The sequence below is a fragment of the Panthera leo genome, chromosome A2 (genome assembly GCF_018350215.1).
Source record: "Panthera leo isolate Ple1 chromosome A2, P.leo_Ple1_pat1.1, whole genome shotgun sequence".
Lineage (NCBI taxonomy): Eukaryota > Metazoa > Chordata > Mammalia > Carnivora > Felidae > Panthera > Panthera leo.
In genome coordinates, this window is record NC_056680.1 from 106,049,127 (window position 1) to 106,063,851 (window position 14,725).

General features: G+C 34.9%; 1 protein-coding gene across 9 annotated transcripts in view; it reads right to left on the reverse strand.

Moving 5' to 3' along the window:
- DGKB (diacylglycerol kinase beta) overlaps nt 1-14,725 on the reverse strand; it is a 715,307-nt gene that overhangs the window by 75,975 nt on the left and 624,607 nt on the right. The gene's annotated exons all lie outside the window — the stretch shown is intronic.

Sequence of the window (14,725 nt, forward strand, 5' to 3'; positions counted from 1 at the left end):
CACCAATTAATCTTATTTTAATTTCCATGTAAATTAGAATATTTTTTTTCTCTGTTTGCAAGATTTTCTCCTTATCTTTGGTTTTCAACACTTTTTCTAAGATGTGTCTCATTGTGAATCTCCTTGTGCTTCTTCCACTTGGAGTTTGCTGAGCTTCCTGGATTTGCAGGTTAATGTTTTCAATAAATATGGGGAGTTTTTAGACATTAGTTTTAAAATAGTTTTTCTAACCCTTTCTTTCTTCCTTTTCCTTATGGTACTCCCATTATGCGTATCTTGGTGTACTTGACAATATCTCATATTTATCTGCATTGCATTTTTCTTTATTCCTTTTCTTCTTAATTCTTATAATTTTCTTAATTCTGCATAATCTTTATCAATCAATTTTGAAGTCACTAATTTAGTTCAAGTCTACTGACTTATTCACTTTGGTTACTGTACTTTTCAATCTCAGAATTAAACTTTGGTTCTTTTTCATAATTTCTCTGTCTTTTTTGATTTTGTATTGATATTGTCTATATGATGCAGCATTGTTATCAAACCTTTCTTTAATTCTTTAGTCATGGTTTCGTTACTTCTTTGAACATATTTATAATGGTTACTTTGAAGACTTTGTTGAATCCTACATGTGCTGCAATCACAGGCAGATTCTGTTGTCCACTTTTTTAAAATTTTAATTTTTTAAATGTTTATTTATTTTTGAGTGAGAGAGAGAGAGAGAGAGAGCGCAAGCCATGGAAGGGGACAGAGAGAGAGGGAGACAGAGGGTCTGAAGCAGGCTCTGCACTGTCAGCACAGAGCCCAATGCGGGCCTTGAACTCACAAACCATGAGATCATGACCCAAGCCAAAGTCTGACGCTTAACCAACTGAGCCACGCAGGCGCCCCTCTGTTGTCCACTTTTTACCCCTTGTGTATAGAGCATATTTTTCTGTTTTTCTGCAGTTCCAGTATTTTGTTAACTGGAACCTTGATACTTTAGATTACATGTTTTTAGCTACTCTGTGTACCTCCCCTAACCCTATGGGCTGGTTATTATTTATTTGCTTACTGCTTACTTTAGTGAAGTCTACTTTGCCACAGTTACCAACCCCTCTCTCTCACCCCCTGTAGCAAGAAGCCTCTGTTTGTTGCTCCTCAGACAATACAAGCTTGGATAAGCCCCCAATCACTCTGAGATGACAACGATTTTTGCAGGGCTTTCTTTGTCTCCTAAGCACACTCAGGTCCACTACTTATTTTCAACAATGCCCTGGGGCATAAACTGCTTGACTGGCTGATACAACCACATTTGGGATCATTTGAATGTATAGTTCCTGAAGTCCTAGTTTGAGATTTTTTCTGGCCCTAGGAGTACGCTTCCCAGCTGCAGATGCGCCCGGTTCTCGCCAGCCAAGTAGCCTACTTGTACTTTAGAGTGTATCTCCAATGAATCTACCCATCTCCTACTAATTGCCTTTCACCATAATCAACACTTTTTTTGATGGCATCCTTCATCTTGAACTTCTCCACATTCTATTGCAAATGAAATCAGTCATTATGGAAAGAAATGTGAAGCTTTCTATATTACAGTCCATTTTTTTTTCCTACTGCAAAATCTGTGAGCTACAGCTCTGGAGCAAAGGGTGGGGATAACAGTACACTTCTCTCTGAGTAAGACCTCCAATTTAGGAGTTGAATGTTGAATTGATGGGAGAGGGCAAGGCAGTTTTATCAGGTTTTCTGGAATGTTTCTTAATTTTTTCAATATATGACTAATGTTTGCTTTCCCTAGAACCATTTTAGAGACTTTGAATGTTTCACTAGGACAATTTCTAGAAACTTAATGTTTTTTTGTGTGTTGTTGTGTTTTACACTTCTTCCTAGTTTCACTAGGGAGTGGGTCCACAGAACTCCTTGTGTCATCATCCTGAAAGTTTTACTTTCAACTTTTATTTCTTTCTTGTTTGCTTTTTCAGGTTTATTTTGGCAGGGAGTTGGAGGCCTGATTTACAAAATTCAGCCATATTATTAAATGAAATGTTTTTACTCTTTTTTTTAAAGCTTGGATGCAGTGAAGGTCACAGAACCAAATAATTATTATTTAAAGACATTAAAAAAAGAGTGACTGGTATACTGTCATAAATTAATTTGGATCTGGTTAGCTAATGACATAGATTATTACAAGATCTTTTAAGAAAAAGCCAAAGAAATCAAGATAATAGTAGCAGTGAGTTAATTAAGAGTACAATTTTCTGCTTTCCCTAAAATATAAAGGCCTAACTTTATTCTTCAAAGTCAGCAAGGTTGATGCTTATGAAATGTACTATTTTTACAGAAAGTGAATTTATTTCTTTTTAGCAAAAGAATTCAGACTATTTAACCTTATAATTAGTTTCTTAAAATTAATTAGAAAAATATTACTGCCCTCCATACGTAACAGAATTTCTATTTATTTTTTCTCTCCTCACGAGTCATTGATTTTCTAGTTTCTAGACTAGTTACTTTCAGTCTGAAATATCTGAAGGTCAAATTATTACTTGGCTACAGAGAACCAAGGATTGAGAAAATGTCTAATCCCATCATAAATAACCTTTCAGAATCCCAATAAGGTATAATAGAAATGATATAAGTAAAAATAAATCCACACACACAGACAGAAGCATATCAAAAATTATTACAAATGGTTGAATTTCAGGGAAAAATGCTATTACAAATACATAATCCCTAGTTACTCATTTTCCCCCAGATTCTTAGATTTAAAGCCAGATTCCTTCATTATTTCTGACCTGATATGAAACACCATCTGGCATGTGCATGTTAAGAGGATTATATGTAAGCAAAATAGATATTTTTTCTCTTTCTGACTATAAGACTTTTTAAAGGCATGCTGATCATTTATCTTGGAAATGTGAATTAGAACAAAACTGATAAAGAGAAAAGATGTTATTTAGTTTATATTTTTTTAAATTAAAGCAATTATACATTTAAATATTTTAATTGGCATTCTGTAATTTCACTAAAATTTTAGCCTCATGATTATTTTTCTTGAACAAGATTTTAAAGAGACTCCACAGACCAAATGGTAAAGTAAATATTTTTATATTTACCCTTGGATGTCAAACACATGTCAAACTGAGTCACACAGTTCACCAAATCTATGTTGGCTAAATTTTCCATATAATAGCAAATATTTATCAGTATACTGTATTTTACTTATAATACATGAGGGAATCATATGTGAAAAATATAATATGGCATTGGAATCAGTCTATGATTACTCTTTTAGGTGAGGCATTTCTTCCATTTTTAACATTTACTTGTAATCATAAACTTTTAAAACTAGTAGCTAATGGGTCCTAGGGTGAAAAACTTGAACGTTAAAGATAAGATGGCTGAGGTCTAGAAGGTTTATATAACTTATCTAAGGGCCTACCATCCTTTAATGAGAAGTTCAGGGTCAGACTATAGGTTGCTAAACTTGTGGTCCGTTCTACTTTGGACTCTACTGTGCTTCCTTTACAAATATGATGAACTACTACTGTCCAGAAAAATCTCACTTTGGAAGGTCTTAGGTATTATAGAGTTACCCCATCCTCATGCACACTGGAAACTGAAACTAGGGTCATAGATTCAGAAGTTTTCTTTTTGTGAAATTTTTATCCAAATAATCATACTGGCTAAGCATTTGAGTCTCAAAACATTTCCCAAATGTGCAAGCTACTAGAGAAATCTATGATCAAACAGCCAGACAAAACTACCCAATTCAAAAAACAAAACAAAACAGAATGTAATAAAGAATTAGAATAAAGAATAAAAAATAAAGAATTTTCCGAGGTCAATTCACTAGGAAATAAGAGTCAATCAAATTTCCATTTCAAATATGGGACAACTAAGGTTCATTGGGCTCTACCTTGGTAAAATTACACAAGGAGGAGAGGAGAGAATGAAGGAAGCAGAAAAGAAGGCAAGTCAGCAAACTTGTTTATCAGTCCAATCCTTTATGCTGGGCTATATAAGAAAAATGTGCAAATACTAAAAGTATGGGAAAGGGTATATAGTTACATATACATTTCACATATAGCTATGTACAATATAGCCATCATTTTATTAAAACAAAGCAGCAGAAAAATAATGGAACACTTAAAAACTTGAAGTTCTGTAAAGTTTGAGCTACTCTTTCACCTTTTACATACAAGAGCACATCTGTCTTCTGAATTCTGGATGACTATGTGTGCCACTGGAAAACATTAAAATGGTTTTGCAAAGTGCATTTGCTGCTGTTACGGTGTGCCTGCCAAGAATACTATCGACTAAGACAACATTTATAAAGCCACTGTTTATGCTGAACTAGCTATGGTACAGAATGGTTTAATCACTCTCATTCTTTAGGCTCAGGGAACTGAATTTCAGCAGAATAGAGAAGTTCTGGCTTTAAAGACAAAGGTTATTATGTCATCAGCTTCTGGGGCTCACTAATTCCAGTGACGACATGGTTCTTTGTAATTTATTTTCATTTTATTTTATAACTGATGCCTGTATGCCTTGTGGACCACAGGACAGAAACAACAGAAGAGCATGCTACCAACTATTTTCTCAACTTGAAAGAACTAAAGATAGAGGCTGACAACACTAAGGACAAAGACTAAGTTGTTGCTGGATATACTCTGGGCACATGGGTCAATTCCTATTGCAACATGCTCTAAATTAATGCAAAAAATTATTTTATATTACTGTAATTTTAATACTATAACATTCAGAAGTGGCCCACATGCTGTAATGGGGAGTTTCACCTCATTATTGTTTTGTAAAACCAGACTCTAATTTGAAAAGGCATTGCATTTAGTATGAATAGTCTGAAAACATCTTCAGGGCTATGTTGACAGCATACAAGTGCATGTGTACAAATATAAACACGCACACACACAGTACACTACTACACTGGGTGCATCACGATGAGGGCGATCCAGAGGGTGCTACTGCCTCTGCCTCTTGGTTTCAGCTCAAGTCATGATCTAACGGTTCATGAGATTGAGCTCCACATTGGGCTCACAGCTGGCAGTGTGCAGCCTGCTTAGGATTCTCTTCTTTCTCTGCCCCGTCCCCTGCTCGTGTGCATGTGTGCTCTCTCGCTCTCTCTCTCTCTCTCAAAATAAATAAACATTAAAAAAATCCAACTTCCCTTCTGTCTGAAAACTCATTATTCTGTCATTAACAAAGAGGACTACAGTTTAAAACTGCTCGGCATCCGTTTTTTTTTTTTTTGTTTGTTTCTATGTGTGTTTTAAAATATTTTCCTATGAATGATGACAATGAATTCAAAAGAAAAACATTTAGGATTACATATATATACCTATACATATATGGAAATACATATATAATACGATTTTTATATTTGAGTGTATATATATATATAGATATATATAGATATATATACAGACATGCATATAAATGTTTTAGAATAGTAATTAAGACTTGAGAGAAGCCTTAAAAATCATTTATACTCATTCTTATATTTTATAAAGGAGAAAACCAAGATGCATAGTGTAAAAGTATAACTTTATACTTCACAAAACAGGGGCAAGAACACATTTTATATTACGCCATACACTTAATTATCTTCTTTAAAAACCAAATTTGATTATGTATTTACTAAAGATACTACTTTTACTCATTCTACACTATTTGACTTGTTTATAAATTTACTTGTTTATAAAATTGTTTGTTACTACTGATACATGGATATGCATATATATACACATATATTATACAGATTTATAGATATCTCATTTATTCCTTTCATTCTATGGAATTTACACCACAATAGAAATGCAAGAAAATCAAGTCATCCAGGAATATTCTTTGGGTTAATTTTTAGCGACTATTTCTTCATAAGTAACTAACTAAAAAATGCTTTTATCTTCGATGTTCAATTTCAATGACTGTCATTCATTCCTGAGAAAACCATCTCTAAATGAAAAGTTGTTTAAAAATTTTAAGAATTAATTGTAGTGGAATAAAGTATATGTATTCCATCCCAAGCCAAGATAACCAAATAATTTTCATTATTAGACAAAATAAAATAACCGTAAAGGTTTATATGTAATAAATGATCATTCAAAAGTAAATAAATATAGTATGCATATAAAATGTAAGGTACTGAGGTTTTATTTTTCTTTGCCAAAAAACAATACAACTTCATTGTGAGACATAGCTGGTGGAGCAGGTATAAAGTGAATTGATTCTTGAAAAGTTCATTCTTGCTACACCAGTTTTTTTCAGTATATATATACTTAACATATGTGGGTTCATGCTTCTCCTATACTAAAACTGGAATTAAAATGCAGTCATAGAGGTTGGAGATTTTTGGTTCTATCTGTGAGGAGCTTGGAAGCCATCACTCTGTCCTAACAACAAGTAAAAAGCTGAACAGACTGAAAAATCAACAACGCTTCTTGGATCCATGTGAGGGAAAACACAGGGCAAAGTATGTCCTTCAAGACTGGAGACAAAGACAGGCAAATATAGGGAATCTAGGCTTACCTAGGCTGGCTCGATTTACAAGCAAACCTACTGTGGGTACCAGAGCTGGGGTAAGCCTGAACTGTAACTGATGAACTGCTAGAGTTCAATGCAGACAAGCCTCAGAGTTAAAAAAGCTTCAAGGAGAGACAGTCAGAGGGAGTCACCACAATAATGTGAGATTTACTTCCAGGTGCTTGATCAGATTCCTGCAGTAAATATCAGAAAAATTCCCTCAGCCTTCTTGCATACTGGGGGCGGGGGATGAACCATTTAAAAATATACCAGAGCATTCTGTTCCTTTTAACAAGGCGTGCCTTCAGGGGAAGACAACAACAGCCTAACCCTGCTACAATATTATCAGAGCCTAACTGACCTGGGGAAGAGAAATACCCAATTCCAGCCAATTCTAGATGAAGAGTAAACACACACACACACACAACACACACACACACACACACACCCCTAAGAAATACTATTGAAATTCACAGTCCAGAGGCATAGGCTCACTAAAAGATGGAGACATAATTATAGGACCATAGAATGCTCCCTTTCCACTATACCCCACCACCACATTGCTAAAGGCCTATTTATAGCAGTTCATTTTAAGTGGCATATCATGTCCTGCTCTCAAGAAAAATTTACAAGAAGGCCACAGTTTATCCTGTTTCTCTCTCATGGATCCAAGAAGAGTTGTTGATTTTTCAGTCTGTACAGCTTTTCACTTGTCGTTACGGCAGAGCAAAAAGCAAAAAACAAAATGTGAAGACACAGAGGAAGGATCAGGACCAGATATTCAGGGATGTAGAAATGATCAGAACAGGAATTTAAAACAACTATGATTAATATGTTAGTACTGCAATGTAGACAGCATGCAAGAACCAAGAATTTAAGCAGAAAAAATGAAAATCCTAATAAAGAAGAGATAAGAAATGCTAGAGATTAAACAAAACCCACTGTAACAGATTTGAAGAATGCCTTTTTTGAGTTTATTAGTGGACTGGATATGGTTGAGAAAAGAATCTCTGAGCAAAGACTGAAAAACACAGAACAATATATAAAGACTATAGGACAACTACACAAGGTGCAACATACATGTAATGGTAATATCAGAAAGGGAAGAAAAGGGAGAAAGGAGCCAAAGAGATATTGGAAGACTGATAATTTTCCAAGTTAATGCCAGAGACCAAATCAAAGATACAGAGAGCTCACAGAACACTAAGTAGGATAAATGCCAAAGAAAGTATACCAACAGATGTCATTTTCAAATTATAGAAAATCAAAGACAAAAAAATCCTGAAAGAAGGCCGAGGAAAAAAAAATACCTTACCTACAGAGGAACAAATATAAGAATTATACCTGACTTTTCCTAAGAAACCATGTAAGCAAGAAAAGAGTGAATATAATATTTAATGTGCTGAGAGAGAGCGGAAAAAAATACCAAGCTAGGATTCTGTATCCTGAAAAATTACCCTTCAGAAATGAGGGGAAAATAAAGACTTTCTTACACAAATGAAAATTGAGGGAATTTGTTGCCACTACACCTGCCTTGCAAGAAATGTTAAAAGAGAAGTGGTTTAGAGAAAAGGAAACTAATATAGGTAAGAAACTCAGAAACTCTGTGCTGACAGCTCAGTGCCTGGACCCTATTGGGGTTCTGTGTCTCCCTCTCTCTGTGCCCCTCCCTCTCTGCACTCTCTCTCTCTGTCTTTCAAAAATAAATAAAACATTTAAAAATTAAAAAAAAAAGAAAAATAGGAGCAAATTAAATCGAAAATAAGCAGAAGAAAACAACTAATATGAGTTGAAGCAAAAAAAAAAAAAACCAGTGAAATTGAAAACAGGAAATCAACAGAGAAAAATCAATGAAATCAAAAGCTGTTTCTTTGAAAAGATCAATAAAATAGATAAGCTTCTAGCAAAGCTAACTAAGAAAAAAGAAGAGAGGATACAAATTACTAATATTAGAAAATGAAAAAGGGGCATCCTACAGATGCCATAGAAATTAAAAAGATCATAAAGGAATACTATAAACAACTCTGTGCTCCCAAATTTGATAACATAAGTGAAATGTACCAGTTCCTTTAATACAGTATCTGTCAAAACTCACACAAGAATAAACAATTTATATCTAATAAATATATTGAAATTATAATTAACAATCTTCCAAAACACAAAAGGCCCAGAATGGTTCAACAGTGAATTTAACCAAATATTTAAGAGAGAAATATATCAATTCTCTCCAGTTTCTTTCACAAGATAGAAGCAGAGAGAATATTTCCTAACTCATTCTATGAGGCCAGCATTACTCTAACACCAAAGCTAGACAAAGACATTACAAGAAAACTATAGACCATGATATCTCATGAACTTAGATTTAAAAAAAAAAAACTTTAACAAAATGCTAGCAAACTGAATCCAAAAAATTATGAAAAAATTATGCAATATGACCAAATAGGATTTATCCCAGTTATGAAGGGGTGGTTTAACATTTGAAAATCAATTACTGTATTCAAAAAAAAAGAAAATCTCATGACCATATCAATAGATTCAGAAAAAGCATGTGACAAAATCTGACACACATTCCTGGTAAGAATGCTTGGTACACTAGGAACAGAAGGGAACTTTCTCAACTTAATAAAGACTATCTACAAAAAACCTACAGCAAACATCAAATTTAAAGGTGGGAACTCAGAACTTTCTGTCAAAGATCAGGTACAAGACAAGGGTGTCCACTTTCACTACTCCTTGTCAACATAATACCGAAAGTCTTTCCTAATGAAATAAGACAAGAAAAGGAAAATAAATGGTATACAGATGGGAAAGGAAGACATAAAACTGTCTTTGTTTTCAGATTATATGATCATCTACAGAGAGAATCTGAAAGATTTCACAAAAAACAGCATGAGTGGGGGGAGGGGGGCAGAGAGAGGGAGAGAGAGAGGATCCCAAGCAGGCTCTGCACTACTGGTACAGACCTGATGCGGGACTTGCACCCACGAAGCCGTGAGATCATAGCCAGATATGAAACCAAGAGCAGGACTCTTAACTGACTGAGCCACCCAGGCACCCTGAGAAGATATTTTTAATAAATGGTGCTGGAACTGGACAACCACATCCAAAAAAAAAAAAAAAATCTAGACAGAGATCATATACTCTTCACAAAAATTAGCTCAAGATAGATCATAGACCTAAATGTAAGATGCACAATTATAAAACTTCTAGAAGGTAGCATAGGAGAAAACCTAGATGACCTTGGGAATGGTGGTACCTTTCAGACACAACCCCAAAGACACGATCCACGAAATGACCTTGAGAATGGTGATACTTTTCAGACACAATCCCAAGGATGTGATCCATGAAATAAGTAACTGAAAAAGCTGGGCTTCATTAAAGTGAGTATCAAGAGAATTAGAAGATCACCACAGACTGGGGAGAATCTATTTGCAAAAGATATATCTGATAAAGGACTATTACCCAAAATGCACAAAAACTCTTAAAACTCAACAATAAGAAAAAAATCTGATGAAGAAATGGGCCAAAGATCTTAACAAACCCCTCCACAACAACAACAAAAATACTCCCATAATAAATAAATAATAAATAAATAAATAAATAAATAAATAAATAAATACATAAATAAAAATACTCCCATAATAAATAAGCCTATGGGAAGATGCTCCACTTTTTATGTTATCAAGCAAATGAAAATTAAAACAACAATGAGATACCAAAATCTGAAATAATGACAACATAAATGCTGATAAGAAAGTGGAACAGGAACTCACATACATTGCTGGTGGGAGCGCAAAATGATTTGCCACTTTGGAAGAGAGTTTATCAGTTTCTTATAAAACTAAACATACCCTTCCCATACAATGCAGCAATAATGCTTCTAGGCATTTGTCAAAAGGAGTTGAAAGCTTATGTCTGCACATGGATGTTTCTAGCAGCCTTATTCATAAGTGCCAAAACTTGGAAGCAAGCAAGATGTCCTCCTGTAGGTGAATGGATAAACAAACTCTGGTACTTCTAGACTATGGATAATTATTCATACTAGAAACAAATAAGCTATCAAATCATGAAATGATATAGGAGAAACTTAATGGATATTACTAAGTGAAAGAAGACAATCTGAAAGGCTACATACCAGAGGATTCTAACTAGTATGATGTTATGGAAAAGGCAAAAGTATGGAGACAGTAAAAACATCTGTGAAAACATCTGTGCAATACTATAATGGTGAATACATGTCATTATATACTTGTCCAAACTCACAGAACATACAATACCAAGATGAACCCTAATGTAAGTTAGGGATGTTGAGTAATTACGATGTGTCAGTGTAGGGTTATCTATTGAACAAACCACTGTGAGGGAGGATTTTTTTTAATAGTGAATGCCTTTTTGTAAAATTTATTTTTAAAGAGAAAGAGAACGGGAGCAGGGGAGGGGCAGAGAAAGAGGGAGAATCCCAAGTTCGAACTCACGAAACTATGAGATCGCGACCTCAGCCAAAATCAAGAGATGCTTAATTGACTGAGCCTTCCAGGCACCCCTGATGGGAGATATTGATAATGGGAAAGGTTCTGCATGTGTAGAGAGAATGGGGGACATGGAAAATCTCTGTATCTTCCTCTCAATTTTGGTGTAAACCTTCATTAAAACTGCACTAAATGCTTAAAGAAAATATTATTAGGCCAGAAAACATTATTAAGACAAAACAAATGTATAACACATGACTGCCCTGAAACTGAAGGACTAGACTGAAGTGTTGTAAGAGACGCTTCCTCTTCATTTTCTCACTTGGCAAATTCACACAATTCAAATTTATTTCATATGATTTATTAGAAAATGTGACTTCTCAGGGCGCCTGAGTGGCTCAGTTGGTTGAGACTCCAGCTTTGGCTCAGATTATGATCTTGTGGTTTGTGGGTTCAAACCCCACACCAGGCTTTGCCCTGACAGTGTGGAGCATGCTTCAGATTCTCTCTGTGCCCCTCTCCCACTCTTGCACGCACTTGCGCACTTTCTCTCTCTCTCAAAAATAAACATTAAAAATTTTTTTTAAAACATTGTGACAAAATTGGTTAAGTGCATTTTTGCCTAAAATACTAATGTCAAGATAATACTTCTTATGGTCTAGTTACTTGGTGAATTTTTTGGGAAAAAGTTATTTCATCTAGAAAAGAAAGGAAATCTTGTCTGAAAAATGGTATATATTTTCAAAAGTTATGATAAAAAGTCATTAATGGAAGAATTATTATGTGAGGTAATCTGTAAAGTCAAAGGTCCTCCACAAATTAAGAAAAAGGAGTAGAAATTAATGACATCCAGTTAAGCTAGAGCAATAACAAAATGATTTCAAGTGAAAAATGGGTATAGCCAAAGAATTACTGTAACATTAACAACTTTGTTACATTTTATTATAGCAACACAAATTCACAAGTATTTTAAAATGTTAAACTTCAGAACGAATTTGTTACATCAGTATGTCACCCTCACTAGTATTATCTCTTTTTATTCTCTTTGATGTTTATTTTCCTTATTTCAGTTCCTCTAAAGAACCAATCTCCTCTATGCATTGCAACTCACAAATGTTATTTTATATGTCTGGAAAATGATGCTGTCCATAATTACTGCTAGTTCCAAATACCTCAGGGCAGTTTTCCTTCCTCTCCCACCAGATGAGATATTTCTCCAACATGTAGGTGTATTATAAGTATCTTTACAGCAATTAAATAATTACTATGTAATTATTTGTATCTTCATTACTATGTTGTAATCTTCCTAGAGGACCCCTGTCTAGTCTCTTTTGTTCATTCTAGGTTGACAAATTAGATTAAGCGAGAATCTATTGTTGAATTACTATTCAGGTGACGCCATATTTCCTGATAATATTTTATTAACAAAACTACTCAATAAAAAAGTACTTAATCAGCACGTCAAAGAAGTGACTATATCAAAACTTCATAAAAAAACTGCTATAGAATAGTTCAGCATATTGTAAAATTAATTAAATTTTGTTATGTGTATATATATTTGTACATGTATTGTGTATATATTTGTACATATGTTGTGAATATATGTGTGTGTTTGCATACACCGCCCCCCTCCCCCCACACACGCACATATAGTATCTTGGTATAGAATGGAAGGTAATTTTCTGCTATCCAGGAAAAAAAGTTGCTTAAAACTAATTACTGTATTATATTCCCTGACAATGCCTGAAAATTCACTATATTGTGATATTTATCAAAAACAATGATGTTTACTGGTTTTGAAAGAGGAAAGGGAAAAGTCTAGTTGATGTGCAATTTTAAAGTTTCTAAGGAAAAGAGTATACAGTGTTCGAAGTATATTGATATTATTAAAATATCTTAGATTTATCAAGTCTGCCTTTTAATGTTCAACTTAGCCTAAGCTCCATTCTATGAGTTTGAGAGAAGTTATTGACTTTTATTGACTTTTCTATTAGTGTTTCTATTCTGAGATCCTAGGATTGTTTTCATGCCACACCAATCTGCCAGGTGCTTATTTCCTGTAGACCACTGCCCAAATTCTTCTTCTGGTCCATTCCACCTAGCTCTGGACCACTTATTCAGACTGTTGTACTCTCTCTGTATCAGTTTGCTTTTCCTTGGATTACCTCCCATGTATGATAAAATGAAATAAGTATTTAAGAGAAGGGAATTAAAAGAGGAAAAGTAAAAGTTTAAAGTGGATATGAGATATTCCCTTATCAGCTTTGCCTTTCCAGGAACCCCCTGTGTATGGGTTCTCTTTATGCTCAATGCTTCAGTGCTTTGGAGTTTTAAGAGCCATGTGTCCTCAGTAGACAAACGACTGCTCAAAATTCCTTCCTTTCTAAATCCAGAAGAAGCTTGGGAGAAAAGAAGAGTTCTTCCCCTCAGTAGTCCAAGTCCACCATATAAGGTGATCCAGACCATGGACACAGAGGCAAGATAATCTTTAAAGTAGACCAGATGCTTTTTAAAATGTGTGACTCAATCTTATCCTACCTGGCATGTAGCATCAATATGACAGGGCCAGCTCAACTTCCTAATTTGGAAAGCAAAAACCTAGCTTCTTTAAGGGCATAGTGCTGCTAAGGAAGCAGGTGAAATACATTAAGAAAACAATATTTACTGTAAATTGTCTAATTATTTTACTAGTTGGAAGGTTTATCTCAAAGCCATACAGAGGTACCTCTAAGACTAAAAGGCACTTTGATTAAAGTGGCAACTCCCAGAATGATCATTGTGTCTGCTTGAAGGCTAAATTCCTGGCTTTATCTTGTAAGGAAAAGTTCTTTAGAAGCCCTAAGAGATCAATTTCCAAACCTCCAACAATTTTAAGATCTAGACTACATCCAGAGCAACAGGAAGAATCTGCTGGCCACTTTAAAATAGCATTTTGTCCTTGCTGCACAAAGACAACTCAAGTTTATTATTCATACTTGATAATGCGCCTTAATGGTTGCAAAAAGGAAGAGTGATTTCTCGAGGTGTCTTGGCTAGAGTCGGAAGACGGGGGGTGTACATGAAGGACACTCAAGACACTGCAAGCCTGTGTATGAAAAAAGACTTGCCTTAAGCTATGTGCAAGCAAAGAAAGAAGCAAAAGGACATAAAAAGGAAATAGTGGGGAAATGGTTTTTTCAGACAATTCTCCACCCTAGTCTGGTTAGCCAATGACAAGTGGAACTATCTGAAGAGACTCTGAGTACAGAGCTGTGTAAAATTCTCTCTGTGTCCTTCTTTTTTCTTGGTACTTTGTATCTTAGCCAAGGAGGATGTTCACATTTGCTATTTTGTAAAGCAAGAATGTGGTTTCTTCTTTCACATAAATTGAGTCACAAAATTTTCTTCTTGATGTCCCTTTGAGCCTCAGGCCTCATTTTTCATCACTCTGAGTTCCAAACTTAGCAAGGTAAATGCTCTCGCTTCCTCCTTCTGTTTTCTCAGCAAGGGTGACAGGGTGTGACTGGGGAAAATCCTTCCCCAGCAGAGGTCCATACTGCTCACTATTAACTATTCTTAGGAGTACGGTGCCTGAATCCCTGAGGTGAAGGTAATAAGGTAGGAATGCATTTACATCCACTGAAATAAATGTTCTCTGGTACTCTATAAGTGGCCTATGGATGATGATCACTATCTAAGAACACTAAGTCAAAGTTATGGTGAGGTGGGAGGGAGGCAAGTAGTCTCAGAAGAAAATTATC